Source organism: Pinus tabuliformis, chromosome 7 (assembly GCF_031772625.1).
Source record: "Pinus tabuliformis cultivar Carrire ecotype Pingquan chromosome 7, CPIR1, whole genome shotgun sequence".
Classification (NCBI taxonomy): domain Eukaryota; kingdom Viridiplantae; phylum Streptophyta; class Pinopsida; order Pinales; family Pinaceae; genus Pinus; species Pinus tabuliformis.
Genome location: NC_142293.1, coordinates 681,839,552 through 681,858,451, shown reverse-complemented (window position 1 = coordinate 681,858,451; position 18,900 = coordinate 681,839,552). Strand labels below are relative to the sequence as shown.

Sequence of the window (18,900 nt, the reverse complement as noted above, 5' to 3'; positions counted from 1 at the left end):
CCACCATTATCCTCATCCTCATCATCTCCTGATATATGTTGAGCATAGTTTGGATCATCGTCTTGGCAATCATTACCTATAGCATTCTGGGAAAAAAAAATCAATATTACATGTTAGTATTAATTACATAACACAATGCGTGTTTTTGTTATACAATGCTAACCATAAAATGAGGTAAGATATAATATCTAATAGTACTAAAAAATAAAATGAAAATACGGTTCAAAAGTATATTGGAAATCCAACTAAGATTACATACCATAGAGTCCATCCAAACAACAAATTCAACCCATGTCTTTTGCTGCAGTGCCTCCTTTTCCAAATGATTTGGAGGTCTTCCATATTTTAGCTCCTGTCAATCAGTAAATAGGGAGAAATTAGATAACAATGACTTTCTTCTAGTACAAATTTTATTAAAAAAATATCACATGTTTAATATACTTACAAAGGTTGTTATCAGTGCTTTTAAACCTTTTTGGCCACTACGATGAGTGAATTTTGTCTTGGTTAACCTCACCTTGGATTCCTTGTCCTTACACATAAACCAATTCAATTTATTTTCACACAAATACACCTCTAAGATACTTATAAGTATTAATACATTCTAAATAACGTTTAATGAGAAATTCAATACCTAAATGCTTTCATCACTAGCCTTTCTTTGTGCATCCAACTTCTCATATGATTTTACAAGTTCTTTCCATACTTTAAAAGGTATGTCAAATGGTCTTTATTTCCGTCTTTGATCTTGAGGCATTTTTTTAATTTTTCTTGTTTGGTTGCAACGAAACCTCTTACAGTTGAGCGACATTTGCAATTTTATCTTCTTAACCGACCAACCAGTACCAAATTCATTCTCTATGTCCTGTACCACCATCTTTTTTAGGTAACTGAGCACAAAGGATTCATAGAGGTAATAAGGAAAACTTCCATGAGTCATTTCAATAGTTACACAGAACCAGATGCGACGAGGGAGACAAAGATGAAATAAAGTCCACTACAAACTATTACCTACGAAAATTTCACAACTAAAATTCTATTGCAACAACTAAAATTAATTCTTCTAATTGTTAATCACTTTAGTATTTTATTACTACGGTAACAACGAATTAATCACACTACAATCTTCACAAAATTAAACATTGTGGAAGATAAACTGGAAACTGAGAAAATAATAGCATACACAATTATAACATCGTTATTTTTGGACAAAAGTCCCCAGAAAAACCCAACTTGGAAAAACCGGTGCAGCAGCGGAAGGTTTTTATTATTAAGCAACAATGTGAAATTCCGAGTACAACTCGATGTTGAAATTTGCTAATCCTACAAAGAAAAATGTTGGTAAAAATATTGTCAGAAAATTTTCCTCATCCCCACAAGCAATCCTGGCTCAATCAAGCCAATTGAACTAGCTCTCCAATGCCTCTGCATAGGCCCTGCACCAACTTTGCTCATGCCTAAAACTCGCTGGCCTAGAACTGCCTCTGATTAGTTTTTGACTGACTGTCATTGATCTGGAAGCCTCTAGCTTGGCCCTTTGGAATTTCTTTCAGCCACTAGCACTTGCAATGACCCTTCCTCTAGCTAAATCGAATTTCCCTCTAGAGACATATGCGCAACACCTGCATCATCCTCTTTGTGGCCATCTCTGCCTCTCTACAAGCTACTCTCAAGATCTAGAAAGTTTCCTCCGAACTCACTGTCTTTACCTCTCTTTATCCCTGCATCCCTTCTTTGGCTCGAACTCTTGCAGCAAACAATTGTTGCTCTCTAGAAAGTCAAACTACCCAAGGAAATCAATCTCAAGTGTATTCCTCCATCTACCCATCGACTTCTTCCAATAATCTCTTGTTGGGACTCCAATGGCCAAGATTAAAACTTAATCAACGACTAAGATTATTTCCTAGACAATTAATGTGAGTTTCTAGAGAAATCTCACCTTCCTCAATTAATTACTGTTAATTAATCATTTTCCCTAAGACTTAGGAAAAATTTAATTACTGATTAATTAACTTAATTAGGGCACTTCTAGGTGGATTTTCCTAAAACTTTTTCTGGGTTATAACTTTTTCTAGGTTATGGAGTCCCAGTGTTTCTTAGCCTCTCTGACAACTATAAAGACTAGAACACCATCCGATGCTACAAAAACTAACATTACCCACCAAAGTGGGTGGCCCTATAGGAGAAAAAATTTCTCCCAATCTTCACATCCATTTGACCAACCATGCAGCCACTAACAACCACCACTAGCTGACAATCTGCCATTGTATCCCCACCACCTGTATCAGTCATATACATTCTCAACCAGCCAACAAAAGCACATGAATGAAGGTTGGCTCCTAATCAAAGGCTAATTTATTCATTTTGCAATTTGGTGCTTATTCTTGTTTGTATTTGGGCATTTTATAGGTATTATTGGATGACCTGGAAGAAAGAGGGGATTTGACTGTGATTTTGTTCCCTCATCTTAAATGGGGGGGGGGAGGGGGGGGGGGTGGTTTAATCTTTGATCTTAGTCCAATGGGGCCTCCCCTAATGGCCCAATGGGTATAGGAGGGGTTGATTGAGATAGCATTGTTCCATTTCTCCCTATTCCATACTTTCCACTTTTCATCATACATTACAAGCCCATGTTCCACCTCCATTCTTCAGGTTCCATTGACCCTTAGTTTTCTGGGATTTGACACCCATACATCTACATACCTAGCTTGGGCTCGAAACTTTGCCCTAAGAGGTTGATGCAGCTAAAAGAAAAAGAAAGAGCATATCATGGCCACAAAATAAAATAAAAAGAATATCAAAATTCCAACTCTCAAATGATAATTCTGGGAACCATAGAGTGATATTGATGGAGATTTGAGGGCAAACCCTCAAATAATGATTTTTAAAGGCTTTTACACCACACTTGCCACCCAAAAGCCTCAACGCATGCCACATGGAGCTCATTTATTGGATGACGTCAGCCTTTTGAGGCCTCACTGCTCACACATGTGGACTCTCATTTGATTTATTGTCCAAGCTAGATGGGTTGACTTGTAACCCAATGCATCATTATGATTTTACTTGTCTTTTAGGGGATTTTAGACTAAAAATTATAATTTTCCTCCTTATATAAATAATGGAAAGAATTTTTTCATTTTTCATCATTATCACTTGTGAATTTAGCGTCTCTACTTGAGAATTTGAGCCTCTTTTCCTATTAGAGAGATGTGATCTATGGAAAATACTTTGTATTGGAGCTATATTCTTGTCTTTGGAGAAGTTTTCTTGGATAAATGATTGGATTGTACATGCATATTGTCTTGCAAGTGCTCTTTTATTGAAAAAAATTGATTTCATGTCTAATATATAGAATAAATCGGTGATCTAGATTAAATATTGTGCCTTAATTTTGTTGAATATCAACTTTGTGGATGCTAAGTCATATTATTGCATGCATTACTCATTGTATGATATGTGAATGGAAAGCCCCTTGGTGATCTTACATTAGCTCTCCCAAGTGAATTTTGGTCCCGAACAAAGAAAATACTTAGGGTTATGATGTTAGGACATCAAAATATCCTTACTCCTTTGCAAGTTTTAGCCAACCTAAAGAATCCATACACTCCATCAATGCTAGGACTAGGCGCCACCCATCCTTATTTGGTGATAAAGTCAATTTTCATCCATAAAGTTTACTTTCTCTCTCTTACCTATCTTGGTCCTCTGAATGGCCAAGCGACCAACTAGGGCTCTCAGTGAAAAGGAGAGGGAATTTGGGTCATGGAAAGTCTAAACATCGAGGGTTGAGTGGTTGCCACAAAATCATTCCCCTTGGTGGGCATTCATTCTATTTTTATGAATAATCTCCCTTGCCCTAGATATTTTTCCTAGCGTAAACCCTAGTTTAGTTATAGCTTCAACTTGGGGGCCTCTTGATGGTTTCGTGTGTCTTAACCTTGTTGGAATATGTTGTAGGAAGCCCTTTCTTGGCATCTTGACCTTTATTCATCCCAACTCTCAACCTAAAAAAATCAAAGCCTAGGTCTTATGTTGCCCTAATTTGGCATTTTCAAGGAAAGCAAACTTCTTCCTCTTGATGCCTTATGCCTAAATTGTGCCTTTCCCTTGGAGGCCTCTTTGTCACCTTAAACCTCCAGGATTAGAACACCTATTAGGTGACCTATTATATATAGGGACTCCTCCCATTGGTGAAAATCCATAATGAGCAGGGAGTTTTGGTTGTGGTGACAATGGGTCGCCACACCATTGTTGTCACTTAGTCTAGTGCCTTCCTTGTAGGGTACCCCTCTCCAAGGCCTGATAGATTTTGTGGCAACACAAACAAAAGAGGTTAAAAGACAAAAGAGGCTGCAAAGGCAAAGACCACTGCCTGCCATTGTCATTGGCCTGGCATAGTCTCCAAAAATTTTAGAAATAGTTGTACAAGGATAATAATAAAGGTTGTGATGCCTATGAAGAGGGATTGAGTGCATGAAGTATAATAGAGGTGTTAAACAGTATACTCCATGGAGGAAGAGAGTGCTCAGACACACAACAAATCGATAGTATTAGTAATTATATGCATATCAATAACATCAACACATTTCTCCCTGTAATACCTATGAATGTTCCTACTGAAAGCCAGATGCTTGAATGTGCATTGAGAGGCCAAGAGGGGGAATATCAGTGATCAATATGTGTGCATGAGGATATGATATGTGCATTAGAGAAAAGATAAATATTTCTGAGTGAAATTGTGTTTGTATTTGTGTGAAAGCAAGCCTATTCATTGGTCAGAACAAAGCAAGCCTCTTCATTGGTCAGAACAGCTAGGGATAGGTTGTGTAAATGATGTCTGTTCATATGATATAGGTTTTGCATGTATGTGTATGCCTTGGTTATGTACTGATCAACTATTGCAGGTCTATTGCTGAGGACATGGTACAAGGTCCCAGTAATGAAGAATGCTGCACTGGACACCAAGGACTCTTACACAACCTTTGTCTGCAGGTAAGAATAAATTTTGCTGCAAGAAATAGTGAGCCATTGGTGCCCAAAGAGGACATGAAGATACCTATGAGCATGTGATGTGGGCATGCAAGCACACAGAAGAAAAGATAAAACCAAGCTCACTTCTTTTGAAGTTCAATATTTTTCATAACACGTACTCAATCAGACAAAACATAGGACTTAGACCATATGAATAAATGTGGACAAGAACAAAAAAAAAGATTTAAAATAAAAAAGATAGCAATTTTATTCTAAAAATATCCAATCCAGACGTGCATGCCTGTTCTCTTTGAAAATATAAAAAAGACAGCAATTATGTACTCAAAACATCCAATCTGGACATGCATGTCTGTTCTCCTCTGAAAATAATAGATCTACCTACAAGCAAAAATAATGATCCCTTGAAAGCAGAGGATGAAAATTATAATAATAATCTAATTTTAAGGTGCATGAGACCCCCTGTTTGTGGGACAAGTGACCCATCTCCGTGCAGTGATTTGACTGCTAAAGTCTACTGAGGTGTACATACTCTAACCCCCTGTGGTTTGACTTTGAACCTGTGAGCTCTTACAAGGAAGCACATGTTATCAACTATTAGGCCCACTCAAGAAGTACAAAACATAGTTTTCTCTGATGTCAGAAATGAAATTGACAGATTTTGCTTGATTTAGGGTCATGTTTCTTCTGCAACTGATGGTCAGAGATTTGCTCTTATTTATGGATAATTTTCTACCACATTCATTGGCATTCTTCTTCAGAATGAGACTGACTGTATATAACTTCCCAGACTATAGTTATTGTGTTCCATCATCAAGTATATCAATACAACATACAAATTACTTACCTAGGTCCAGGTCTTCTTTACTAATATCAACAAATTTTTTGTCTTTGTATGTCTGAAGATTTTGAATAGTGACCTCATCAATTGGGTCTACGAGATAGAGGACCTGTAAAGTAACACAGTACAATGCAGTTGTCACTTTGTATGTACTATCAAGGTACATGAAATATATGTCATTTATGTGGAAAAGTAAAATCATACCCCAATATCCTTCTGCAATTTTTTTTCCAAAAATGGTGCACTCCTGGCACTTTTAATGCTATTTGAAGCAATATAAAAAATACTCTTTTTTTTTTCAGTTATGCTTTCAATATAATCATCCAAGGTAATCATCTCCTCATCATGCATGGATGAGAAGAACCGTAAAAGAGGAGCAATCCGTTTATGATTATTTGAGTCTTTGATACAGCCCAATTTGATATACTTTCCAAAGTTCTAGCAGAATTTCTTGTAATCCTGCATTAACAATCCAAAATAATGTAAATTCCTTTTACAGAAGCTTCAAAACACATTCACTCAATCAACATCAAAGAATATGACAGAAGACAATGCAATAATACTTCAATTTCATTAAGCTGACAAGAATCAATCAACATTACTGTCACAAAACATGATTTCCATTTCTGAGAAGAAAGTTCAGGAACATAAAGATGTAAGGAGTCTATAAACAACTCAAATTATGGCACATATATTAACTAGATTCTACTAATCTATGAAACATAACTCCATTCAAATAGATAGTGTTTAATGAGCACCTCACATTGAATTTAAGGTGGAAAGTAGGATAGCATAACAATATTTCTTGGACCATGACATGGTTAATAAATTTCCTCTAAATTTACAGGTTGTGGACTTACATATTTATTCTCACTTTGCACAATACCCTGAATCATATCAAATGTCTTCCGTAAATGATGCTTCTTCATTATACGAACCTGACATGCACATTCAAGGATTTAGTCACAACTAAACTCAATAAGTAGACAAATGTTCAACCAAAACACCATTGCATAAAAAAATTTACTACTGTTGAAGACACGAAAGCAAATACTCACAATATCTTGCAGTTAGACTCGTTGAAACTTCAGATGGCATATGACTTGATGTAACAGCAATATAAAATCCCTACCTAGCTCCAGAACAAAACATTTACCATCTACAACTAAATAAAACATAAAGACACAATCCATATTTTTCTTCTTTAAACCCACGAAATACTTGGAAACCAAAATATTTCCAACATAGAAGCTCATATTAATGCTTGCATATCAATATTATTCAAAAAAGTACCAACTGATTTGCATATTAAATCTTATAATTTAACCTCATACAATGGCATATTTGAAAAGGAAGCTGTGAATGAGGAACTTACAATGCAGCTTTCTTGAAGGATCTCCCTGGAGACATTAAGAGGAAGATCATTTGAATCGACAACACCTTTAACAAAGCTCAGATAGCGTGGAAACTACATACAGGTAGAACATATTTTGTTCAACATAAGCTCCAGATACTCTCAAATGAGACTATAATTTTTGGAGGAAACATTCCAAGAGTGAAGTAGTTGCAAAAAATACAATCAATACAACTTACCAATTCACCATCAAAGTCATCAGAAATAAAAACACGCTTGACATATAGATGAATGTTCTTAGTCTTTAGATGCATTATATCCTCAGTACTGAGGGGAGCCATACCAGGGATGTAAATGACACTTCTAAACTCTACTTCACCTTGCATCAGATAGTATGGGGCAATTTGTTGTAATAATCTTTCATACACCGATTACGTGAACCAAAAGAAGAAATTTTCCCAATTAAAGATCTCTGTACATCTATCCAAAAGGCCATACCTCGGTTGTGAAGTGAGTGTATGTCAAAGGATCCAGAAATTCATTGAATGCCTTCTCGTAAAACTCATTGTACTCTTCTAATGCAACCTCTTTGGGATTACACATCTAGAACATGAAAGTTAGAAAGACATAAGGCTAAGCCCTAGAGGAACAACTAGAGATTGACATGGGCCATGCTTCTGCTATATACAAAGGATTCAGGCATGCAATATTAAAATGAAATAAAACAGAATTTTGAGTTCACAATTAGCCAGAAAATATATGAAATGGTTGTTCATAATAAGATAACACCCAATGCATCCACAGGGTCTTGGATAGATGGTGATCAGGTGCGCTGTTAAGGTACTCCTAGATGTTAAGTCACTGGTTCAATTACCTGCCTTATTCGGGTGTTATTCTTGGACATGACCATGATGTAGCCTCACCATTGCTAAACTTCCAAAAAAGACAAAAAGATAAAACCCAATGCAGCCTAAAACATCCTTTGGCAAATTGGCACAATAACATATAGTGGATTACCTAGATAGGCATTGTTTCATTTGCCAATTCCCAGTCCCAATACTTTTCTATCACAGTCTTAGTTTTCTTTTCCTCCCCTTCCTTTACTTCAGCACTGTCATCCTCAACCTTCAAAAGATCCCAGCTTCTTTCAGAAGATAAATCAGGCTTACAGCTAGCTTTGACACACTATTACACACTATTAAACTTTGTTTCACATATGATTGATGAGCAAGGGAATTAGTTCTTCACTTTTATAGACAAACAAAAAGGAGTACATCAAAACCTATCCTACTCACCCCCTTCATTTGGGACTTTTCCTGCCATGTGTATATTGGGAAAGAGACAAACTGTGAATAATTCTTAACTAGGTTACAAACCCTTTCCAGATTAGCATAGTCAAACTTGTCATCAGGTTGCATGGAAGGACAACAAATGGAATATCAACATATGGTAGTATAAAAGAAATTTAACAATGCCATGCAAAATAAATGCCCTCTACCTTTAGGTAAAGGGTTATTTTAGTCCCTCTAACAATGAGATTTTCTGGATCTGTCTCCTCCCGTATTATATAGGAGCTAGTATCAGCTTTTCCTTCCCACACATACTGCTTATCAGACTTTGGGCTTTTTGTTGAGACGGTGACCTGCGACACATTGAGGATCATTATTACTCACAGCAACCAAAAGAAACTCCAGCATTTCCAAACAAGATTTTTTGGTAATGATGACATCACTTCTTCAGAAGGTCTTTGTAGCTCGTCTTTAACCAAAAGGAACAATTAAGCATAGCAGAGACTTATCAGCCATTAATCACTGAAAACTTATCCAAGAAATATAAAAAGATACCTTATCAGCAACAAGAAAAGCAAAATAGAAGCCTACACCAAATTGACCAATCAAATTGTTGTCAGGGCCAGTCTTATTTTCCTGCAAACAAGACGTACATTTTTGTAAAACAAGAATGTAGAGCATAAACTACTGTCTCAAAGCTGGACTGGACCAACTGATTTAGCAGCAAAAATGTTAAAACAGTCCAACCTTCAAAGCCTCTAAAAACTTTTTAGTTCCACTCTGAGCTATAGTCCCAAGACAGTCAATTAATTCTTCTTTGGTCATACCGATGCCAGTATCCCTGTAAACCACACAAAGAGCCAACTCTTGTAAGTCATCAGTTACAAGAGCATGAGAATTTTATTTGAAAATCGCAACACACAGAACTTACAATATGGTGATGGTTCCGTTCTCCTTATCTAGTTTTATGCGGATCTCCAAGTCACCACCATCTCCAAGTACACTCGGGTTGGTCACACTTAAAAACCATAGTTTATCTAGAGCATCACTTGCATTACTGTTGCACAACAATCAAATGATCATTCTTTTGTATTAGACATATTTTATTGATAATCTATGTAGAAACTACATGGGAGAATTCCATTCTTAATAAAAATTTAAACCAGTATTTCTGACAGGTCAATATATGTCCATTTAACAAGAAACCAAACCAAAAACCCTCACATCCAACAATGACCAAAAAAGGCAATGCACACAATTATATGAGATGTGCTAGAACATATCAAACTTTAAATCTGGAAAACAAAAGAGAAATTTGCTTACTACTACACTAACTTTTCAAATTTAAGTAACTCCTGAATTTATGCAACCTAAATTTCAGTTGTATATGTAGAAGATAAGAGTTTTTAATTTGGTTTTAGACAATTAGTGTTATATCTATCAATAATTCCTCTGTTTCAGAAGATCAGCTGTGTATTTTACAGCCCAGTAATCATTCAGTTATATGTCTCCTATGTTCATATTTTTTCACTTAGATTTCAGACACAAAATCAAGGTCAACTAAGATCTTAGTCTGAGTCTCATGGTTGTGTGCAGATCATTGAGATCAAGAAGATTGTAAGTGTGTTACAATGAATGTCACAAGAAACAATGGTTGCACTTGTAGAACACTATACCATTAACAAAGTTTATATCAAAATTTCTCCAGAAACTCGAGATAAAAGTTCTCATGAAGAGTTTTGTGAGTGTTAGATGGTTAAAACATCAAACCTACAGAACACATACCAGAATAGATTTCTGGAAATGAGGTTCTTGCTATGATCTTCTTGGGCCTTGAATACTCCATATAAGTATGTCATGCAAACTCTTCCATATAACTTTTGCTTTCCCTCCTTTGCTTTATGGATGAATAAAGAGGAAGAGTGATTGGCTGGAAAGGAGGAGCCAAATTACCAAATCACCCTCACCAACCAAGAGAAATTTTGAGTGGTGTAAAATCAAGGGATGTAGTAGAAATAAAAGCCATACAAAAAACCTAACCAAAAAAAAAAAAAATCCCACCTAAGATAGAGATAGGAGATAATGTAGCAACCAATTTAAATCTTGTCAGATCATCACTCCATCTACTGGCCACAACTTCTAAGCAGAAATTGATGGCACAAAGACCACATCAGCCTAGGAGGAGTTGATGGAGCCCAGCTTCAAAGAGTCAACTCATACACATAAGAGTTTGGTAACACTAGTCAGGATTCACCACTATCCAAACTAGCAGCTATGTGACACTATTTTCCAATGTTAAAGGATACAATAACTGTCTCAGATAATCACAAATTTCTTTTGCTAGAAGTGGCTAGCTAACAGAATGTTTGCAATTCCTTTGCCCTATGATAAAATAATGCTAACCTAGCAATAGAAAGTTAGGGCTTACAATAATCCATTCATTAACAATACTGAAAAATAACTCTACGCATAGAAAGTTTAGGGGATTCCATCAGTTGTTCACATAATGTGTATAAACAGCACGGACAATGTAGAAGTTCGTGAGGGTAAGTTCAGATGGATCAACTAACCTCTGTGCTACGTCTTTCTAAGCCATGCAGATTTGTCCCACTACCTCCCTGACCTGTGCACTTTCCTTCTCTCATGTCACCAATAGCTTCAATATACGGATGATCTGGTATTGCTAGCCCTTTTTCGTTCCCACCGCGTCTTTTTCTGTTTCTGGTGATCCTCCCAAGTCCCCTCCTTCCACCTTTTTTCTTATTCCAAATCGGGGTTTTCCCAGAGCAAATGATCTATGGTCAGCATATTGAAGGTGGGAGCAAGATCCATAGGTTCCAACACTCGCCCTTTTTCATTCCCACCATGTCTTTTTCTGGTTATCCTCCCAATTCCCCTCCTTTCACCTTTTTTCCTATTCGAAATCGGGGTTTTCTAGAGTGAATCGAGGTTTTCTGGCGTGAATGATCTATGATCAGCGCATCGAACATGGGAGTGAGATCCATAGGTTCCAGCGCTAGCCTTTTTCGTTCCCCCCGTGTCTTTTTCGGGTTATCCTCCCAATTCCCCTCCTTTTGCCTTTTTTCTTATTCGAAATCGGGATTTTTTGGAGCGAAGCGGGGTTTTCTAGAGTGAATGATTTATGGTCAGTGCATTGAACATGGGAATGAGGGCCATAGGTGCCAGCGTAGTTAGGGCAAGCCAAAAAAAAATAACTTATTTATTGGCCATGTATATTAATTTCTTGAAATTACAATAATCCCTAGTAAATACATAAATAAGTATATATACATATTCATCATCTCTAATTAATAACTACACATTAAGAAAGTTCATGCACTCCTATATGGATAAACATGCTTATTATCTTTCATAAGTTTCATCAAATACTTAGCATATTATTCATCAACTTTGGATATTCATCATCTCCAATTAACAAATATACATTAAGCAAGTTCATGCACTCTTATATTAACAACATGCTTATTATTTTTCATGAGTTTCATTAAAGATTTAACATATTATTCATCAAATTTGGATTGGGTGAGGATGAATTCTAGTATATTACCAAGTGTATGTTTTTTTTTCAATTGTAGTTTTTACTTTCATGATTAATTTGGTTGTAGTTTTTACTTCCACGATTAATTTAGTCTAAGTTCTCTAGGTAGTCATTAATGATCTATTCGGTGCTATGTGGGGGTTTTACTTTTCAACAAATCTGAAGTATCTATGTTGCATTGGGATCTAGTGACCTTGTTGAAAAACCCTAGCAAACATCTTTGAAACCATCTACTAGCACTAGTTGAACTTGAGATTTCCCAAAAACTGAAAGGAACAAATAAGGGTTGCTTTGCCAATCCACTCATAACCTAATCCACTTTGGTGATGAAGGGAAACCAACTATAAGATATCAAACACCTTCCCTCATGCACAGTGTGCATAGAGGCTCTACCCCTGTAAAGGTTTGAACATGTGTTGTTTACATTGTAGTGCCCATAGTTGTACCATTTATACTTTACTCCTATCTCTTTGGGAGGAATAGATCACTTAGGCATCATTTTAGGATTTATTGATTTATGCAATAATTATTTTAGTCATTATTGACTTAGGTTGGAAATGCCATAGTGTTTTTTTTCCAATAAGAAAAAAATATCATTTGTGTATTAATATTAATGCAAAGGTGTAATTTAGATCATCTAACATATATTAAATATACTTCACATGTATGACATGCAATATAATATGTTCAACATCTAATGTTCGGTAAATATCAAAATCTCCATAGGATTCAAACAATTTCATGAGAGTCTAGTGCCGTTATGTTCCTAATGTACATTCAAACTAGATAAGCAACTTGATATCCACGTTAAAAAATAGTATCCAAAATTCAATAGATATGACCCTAATAATCAGAAGTGTAGATCTGCTTGAAAAGTTAAGACTTCAACTTGGGTTCAATCATTATCATAAGATAATCACAGCAATGGTGGAGAATTTCATAACTAAAAATGCAAATAGCTAACATGAAAATTAGAATGGTTAAAATAATCGAATAAGAAATAAGACTATAACAATTCCATAGATGACTTTAATAAAAATTGTTACCATTGTTGTGTATTGTATGTGCTAGGAGAGGCCATGGAAACAAATGAATTTATTTCCAATGAAGACACACAACATGATTTAGGGCATCAAGTACTTAAATATTAAATTAATTTATGAAATATAATAAAATGAAATTTAGTTTCCGATCCTTGTTTTCCTAAACGTAGTAATTTATATAGTTTATTATTCAAACTTGAAAAAAATAATGCATGTCGTTGATTATTTTAGGTGGAAAATGTGTTTGCAACAAATACAAAGTTAAACCCTTTTACTATAAAACAACCAAAATATGTACACAAGGGTGAACCCCATACTGTTAAAGCACATCACATGAGAAAGTGGGTGGAAGAAGATATGACAATTGAGTCTGCAAATACAATAGAAATTGGTGGCAATGAACAAGAGGTTAGTCATGATGATAATACATGGAATGAATACTTTGATACAATTGTTATACTTTGTGGGTGTTATAAATAAGTTCAGCTATAAATTAATGGACAATATAAGTACATTATATAGTCTAATCTCTAACCTTTGAAAACATAATGCATGTATCAATTATTTTAGGTTGGCAATGGAATCAGAACAAATGAGGAGTTTAATCATTTTGATAGACCAATACAATACCTGCATATGGACGGGGCCTACGCCGTACAATTAAATCACAAAAAAAGAAATGGGTGGAAGAGGATATGACAATGGAGTTTGTAAATGCAATAGAAAATCAACACACTGAACAAGAGGTTGGTCATGATGATACTACATGCATGGATGAATACTTTGAGACAATTGTTGTTTTTGGATGTTCCTAAGGTGGAAAATCTAAGAATATGAAATTGAAGTGGCTTGTTTTTAAAATAATGTGTTCAAAAATAATATTTTTAATTTATTATATATATGTATAATAGTGTTTTGTTGAGTAATTTATTGTGTATATCTTTGAAATGGATCCATGTTTTATACAGTAATTTCTATCTAACATTAAATAATGGTTGCATTTAATTATAGGTTAGATAAGAGTTACTATGGTTAGTTTCATCTATTAGTTGAAAATGGTTATAAATGATATGAAGTTATGACTGAGACAAAATGAAAATAATTTATGTGTGTATAAATTGTCACATATTTTGCATATAGACAAATATAACTTAAAACACAAATATAACTTGTTAAGTTGAATTTATGGAATTAATTAACACAAATATATTAAACTACACTACAATAAAAATTTGAATTATTAAGGATATTTGGTTGGGTAATGAAGGTGAATTCAAATTGTCTAATGAGTTTATTCATTTTTGTGATCAATAATAACTTTACCACATGCAGGTAATATTTTCCCCATATAGGGAATCCCTGATGGCATAGGGTCCCTATCATTGTATTGTTGTCATCGTTATCATCATTTAATCATCATCCTCATTGCCATTGTCATCGTCATCATATTCACCATCGCCACCACTATCATAGGTCATTTTTTGATGAGGATTATCATCATATCTTCCTTGGTTTCTAATATATATATATATATGATGTTGATGATGATGATGATGAGAAAAAAAATCATTGGTCATAAAAGGTTACCATACATAGACTATCTTTAAAGGTAGGTCAAATTAATTTTTTGCACACTTCCAAAACATATGGTTTCTATTCCAAGGTAGATCTTGAACACATTGATGAAGCCAACTTTGTCTTGGATGTATCATCCAAGCATTCTGTATATTTACAAGTTCACCTCTCATTTTCATTGTTTTTTAAAATTTTAAAGATTTTCACACATGATATACTGAATAGTTAATGGACAATACAAATAGTTTCCACGGTTGATATTATTCTACTTATATGCTCTTTGTAACTAAACAAAATTATTAATTTTGTCTAGAGAATTAGACTTGTAGCATAAAGAAAATGGTTGGGAATCATTTAATGGCTATATCAATTCACAACTACTAACAATTGTTTTTTCTTTCTCCTTAAGTTTTGCAACCCAATTTGACTTAAACATGCTTAACAGTGAAAAAACCATTTGTCAATACTTCAGGTTTTACAAAATTCCTATAAACAAGTATCTCTACTTGGTAATATAAAAAATATCAACAAATTCACAATCTCATATATTGGTCAGAAGAGGCCATCATCAAAGTGAATCAAATACCAAGAATGATATATGTCTACTAAAACCTATAATCACATTGTTTCCCTAATAGCAACTAAAAACTTATATACACATTTGTTGAACTTTTGCAAGCAATTATAAACCTTCAACAAGAAGTTGTTTTCTAATGAGGATTATTGCCATATCTTCCATGGTTTTACGAGGAAAAAGAAATAAAATTTCATTGGTTATCAAAGGTAAACAAAATTAATTATTTGCATACTTCCAAAATGTAGGGGTTCGTATCCAAAGTAGATCCTAAGCACATCAATGAAACCAACTTTTTTTTTATGTATCATCCAAACATTATGTACAATTACATACTCACCTCTAATCCATTGTTTCTAAAAATGTTGAATATTTTCATAAATGATATCCTGAACAGTTGGACAATACAAATAGTTGCCATCGCTATTCTTCCATTTATATGTTTTTTGCAACTTATTTGAAAGAGCAATTTTGTCCCAACAATTAGTGTTATGAAACCAGCTCAAGAAAAGATAGAAAAGATAGATCAACACCTTAGAATTCAGCCTCTTCGAGGGGGCAACCTCCTTTACATTACATAAATGAACAATTCTTGGATGATTCAAATGACAAAACCTCCTTTCTATATATAGGAGTCTAAGGAGTCACAATATAATCCAGCCGACCTAACAATAATAATATAAAGGCACAAAAATAAAAATAGAGGGATTCTATGGGGCACAGTAATAACAATATGCAGGTAATAGGGGCACAACAATATTAATAAGGGGTATAACTACAATAGTAATGGGGTAATCACCAGTATTATATGGACCCAACATGGCCCTCGCCTTCAAAAAAGTGTTGTCCTCAACGCTTGAGTAGTTCTGGATACTTCTGCATAAAATTCTCATCCTCCCATGTGGAATCTTCAGCAGATAAGTTCTTCCACTTGATAAGATACTCTAAAATTGATCTATTTCGTAGCTGCCGAATTCTTAGTTATATGACTGCTTCCGGTTCCAATATAATTTTTCCTTCCTCGTCAAGTTCTGGAAATATTGTTTGAACTGGGAGCTTGTCGCCTATAACCTTCTTTAAACATGAAACATGGAAAACTGGGTGCAATCGAGAAGCTGCAGGAAGCTCCAATTTGTATGCCATAGTACCAATCTTTTGCAACACCTTGTACGAACCATAATACTTTGGTGATAATTTATTATCCTTCTTAGCTTGCTTGAGGGACATTTGCTTATATGGTTGTAGCTGTAGGAATACCCAATCACCTACATCAAAACTTCTTTCATTGCGATGTTGATCTGCCTGTTGTTTCATTCTATTCTGTGCCAACACGAAGTTATCCTTTAAGAGTTGGAGGACTTGTTGTTGATGTTCGATGTGATGTTCCACTGCCTGAACCTTAGAATTTTCTCTTAAATATGATGTGATGGATGGTGGTTGATACCCATAAAGTGCCATAAATGGGGTCATTTTTATTGCTGTATGGAAGGAAGTGTTATACCACCATTCAGCCAGAGGCAACCATTTGACCCATTGTGTTTGTTTATCAGATACAAAGAAACGAAGATATCCTTCCAAACATTTGTTTACTATCTCAGTTTGCCGATCAGATTGAGGATGATAAGATGAGCTATGAGCTAACTGAGTACCAAGACAAGAAAATAATTCTGTCCAAAAATTTCCAGTGAAAATGGGATCTCTGTCACTTACAATAATCTTTGGGTTTCCATGTAGCTTTTGAATTGTTTCCATAAATGTAGTAGAAACTGTACTGGCTTTAAATGGATGTGATAATGCACAAAAGTGTGCATACTTGGTAAGTCTGTCAACTACCACCATGATGACACTCTTTCCCTCAGACTTGGGTAAACCTGTGATAAAATCCATTAAAACCTCCTCCCATCGTTGGCTTGGAATGGATAAAGGTTGTAATAGACTCGGTGTCTTAATTGTTTCAACTTTATTTTGTTGGCAAACCAAACATTCCACCACAAACTTTTGAATATCTGATTTAAGGCCATCCCAAAAAAATTCCTTCTTAACCCTGTGGTAAGTTTTTAGAAATCCTGAGTGCCCTCCTAAGGGAGAAGTGTGAAATTCCATAAGAATATTTTGTTTTAGCTGGGAACTCTTACAGAGGTATAAGCGATCTTTGTACCATAACGAATCATTTTGCCAGCTAAATGTATCAGACGTACTGGAATCTTGTTGTAGCTTTCGAATAAGTGCCCACACTTCTTCGTCATTCTTCCATTCCTCCCTTGCTTTGTTTATCCAATCTGGTTGGATAATAGAAATGGCACACAACAATGCTTCCACATCCTCATCCTTTCTTGAGAGTGCATCTGCCACCACATTTTGCTTCCCCTTTTTGTAGATGATTTCAAAGTCATAACCCAACATCTTTGTGACCCACTTTTGTTGCTCTTTAGAGGATAATCTTTGTTCTAAAAAGTATTTAAGGCTATCATGATCCGTTTTTACCTTGAAGTGTCTTCCCATTAGGTAGGGTCGCCATTTCTTAAGTGCATGGAGTATTGACAACATTTCCTTCTCATAAATAGCTTTGCTTAAAAACTTTCCCTTGATTGGACGACTTTCAAAAGCAATGGGTCTTTCATCTTGCATTAGAACAGCACCAATTCCATTTCCTGAAGCATCACATTCCACAATAAAGGTTTTTGTGAAGTCTGGTGTAGCTAAGACCGATGCTTGGCACATTGCCTCTTTAAGATGTTCAAAGGCCTTTGTTGCTTCCGGAGTCCATGAAAATGCATCTTTCTTCAATAATGTTGTTAGCGGTGCTGCTATTCTCCCATAATTCTTAACAAACTTGCGATAATACCCTGTCAACCCAAGAAATCCTCGCAGATGCTTTATGGATGTGGGGATTTTCCATTCCTTAATGGCTTTAATTTTGCTAGGGTCTACCTTAACTCCTTCATGAGATACAATATGACCCAAATATTCCACCTCCTGGACTCCAAAGAAACATTTGGATCTTTTTGCATATAATTGTTTCTCCTGCAATAGTTGTAGCACCCTCTCAACATGTTCAACATGATCCTTCCAAGACTTGCTGTAGATTAGTATATCATCAAAAAATACTAACACAAATTTTCTAAGGAATGGTTTGAAAATTGAATTCATCAAACCTTGAAATGTTGAAGGTGCATTGGTAAGGCCAAAAGGCATGACCAAAAATTCATAATGACCCTCATGAGTTCTAAATGCTGTTTTCGGAATGTCTTCAATCTTCATTCTAATTTGATGATATCCTGAATAAAGATCCAACTTGGTGAAGTAAATTGATCCATGCAATTCATCCAGTAATTCATCAATGATAGGAATGGGGAACTTATCTTTAATAGTGAGCTTGTTGATCTCCCTATAATCCGGACACATGCGCCATGATCCATCCTTCTTGTGCACCAATACTACTGGAGCAAGGAAAGAACTTTGACTCGGTTGAATTATACCATCCTCTAGCATTTCTGCAACCATACGTTCAATTTCACTCTTTTGGACATAGGGATATTTGTACGGCCTGATGTTTGGAGGAACACTTCCTGGAATCAAATGAATAGCATGATCATGATCACGCATAGGTGGGAGACCTTTGGGAGTCTCAAATACCTTGGAATGATTGTCCAGGACTTTTTGGAGATCTGGAGAA

The 18,900-nt window shown here is 35.3% G+C and overlaps 1 pseudogene; it reads right to left on the bottom strand.

Moving 5' to 3' along the window:
• Window positions 1-5,797: 5,797 nt before the first annotated feature.
• The window catches only part of LOC149249308 (heat shock protein 90-5, chloroplastic-like), a 45,691-nt pseudogene continuing 32,588 nt past the window's right edge, over window positions 5,798-18,900 (bottom strand).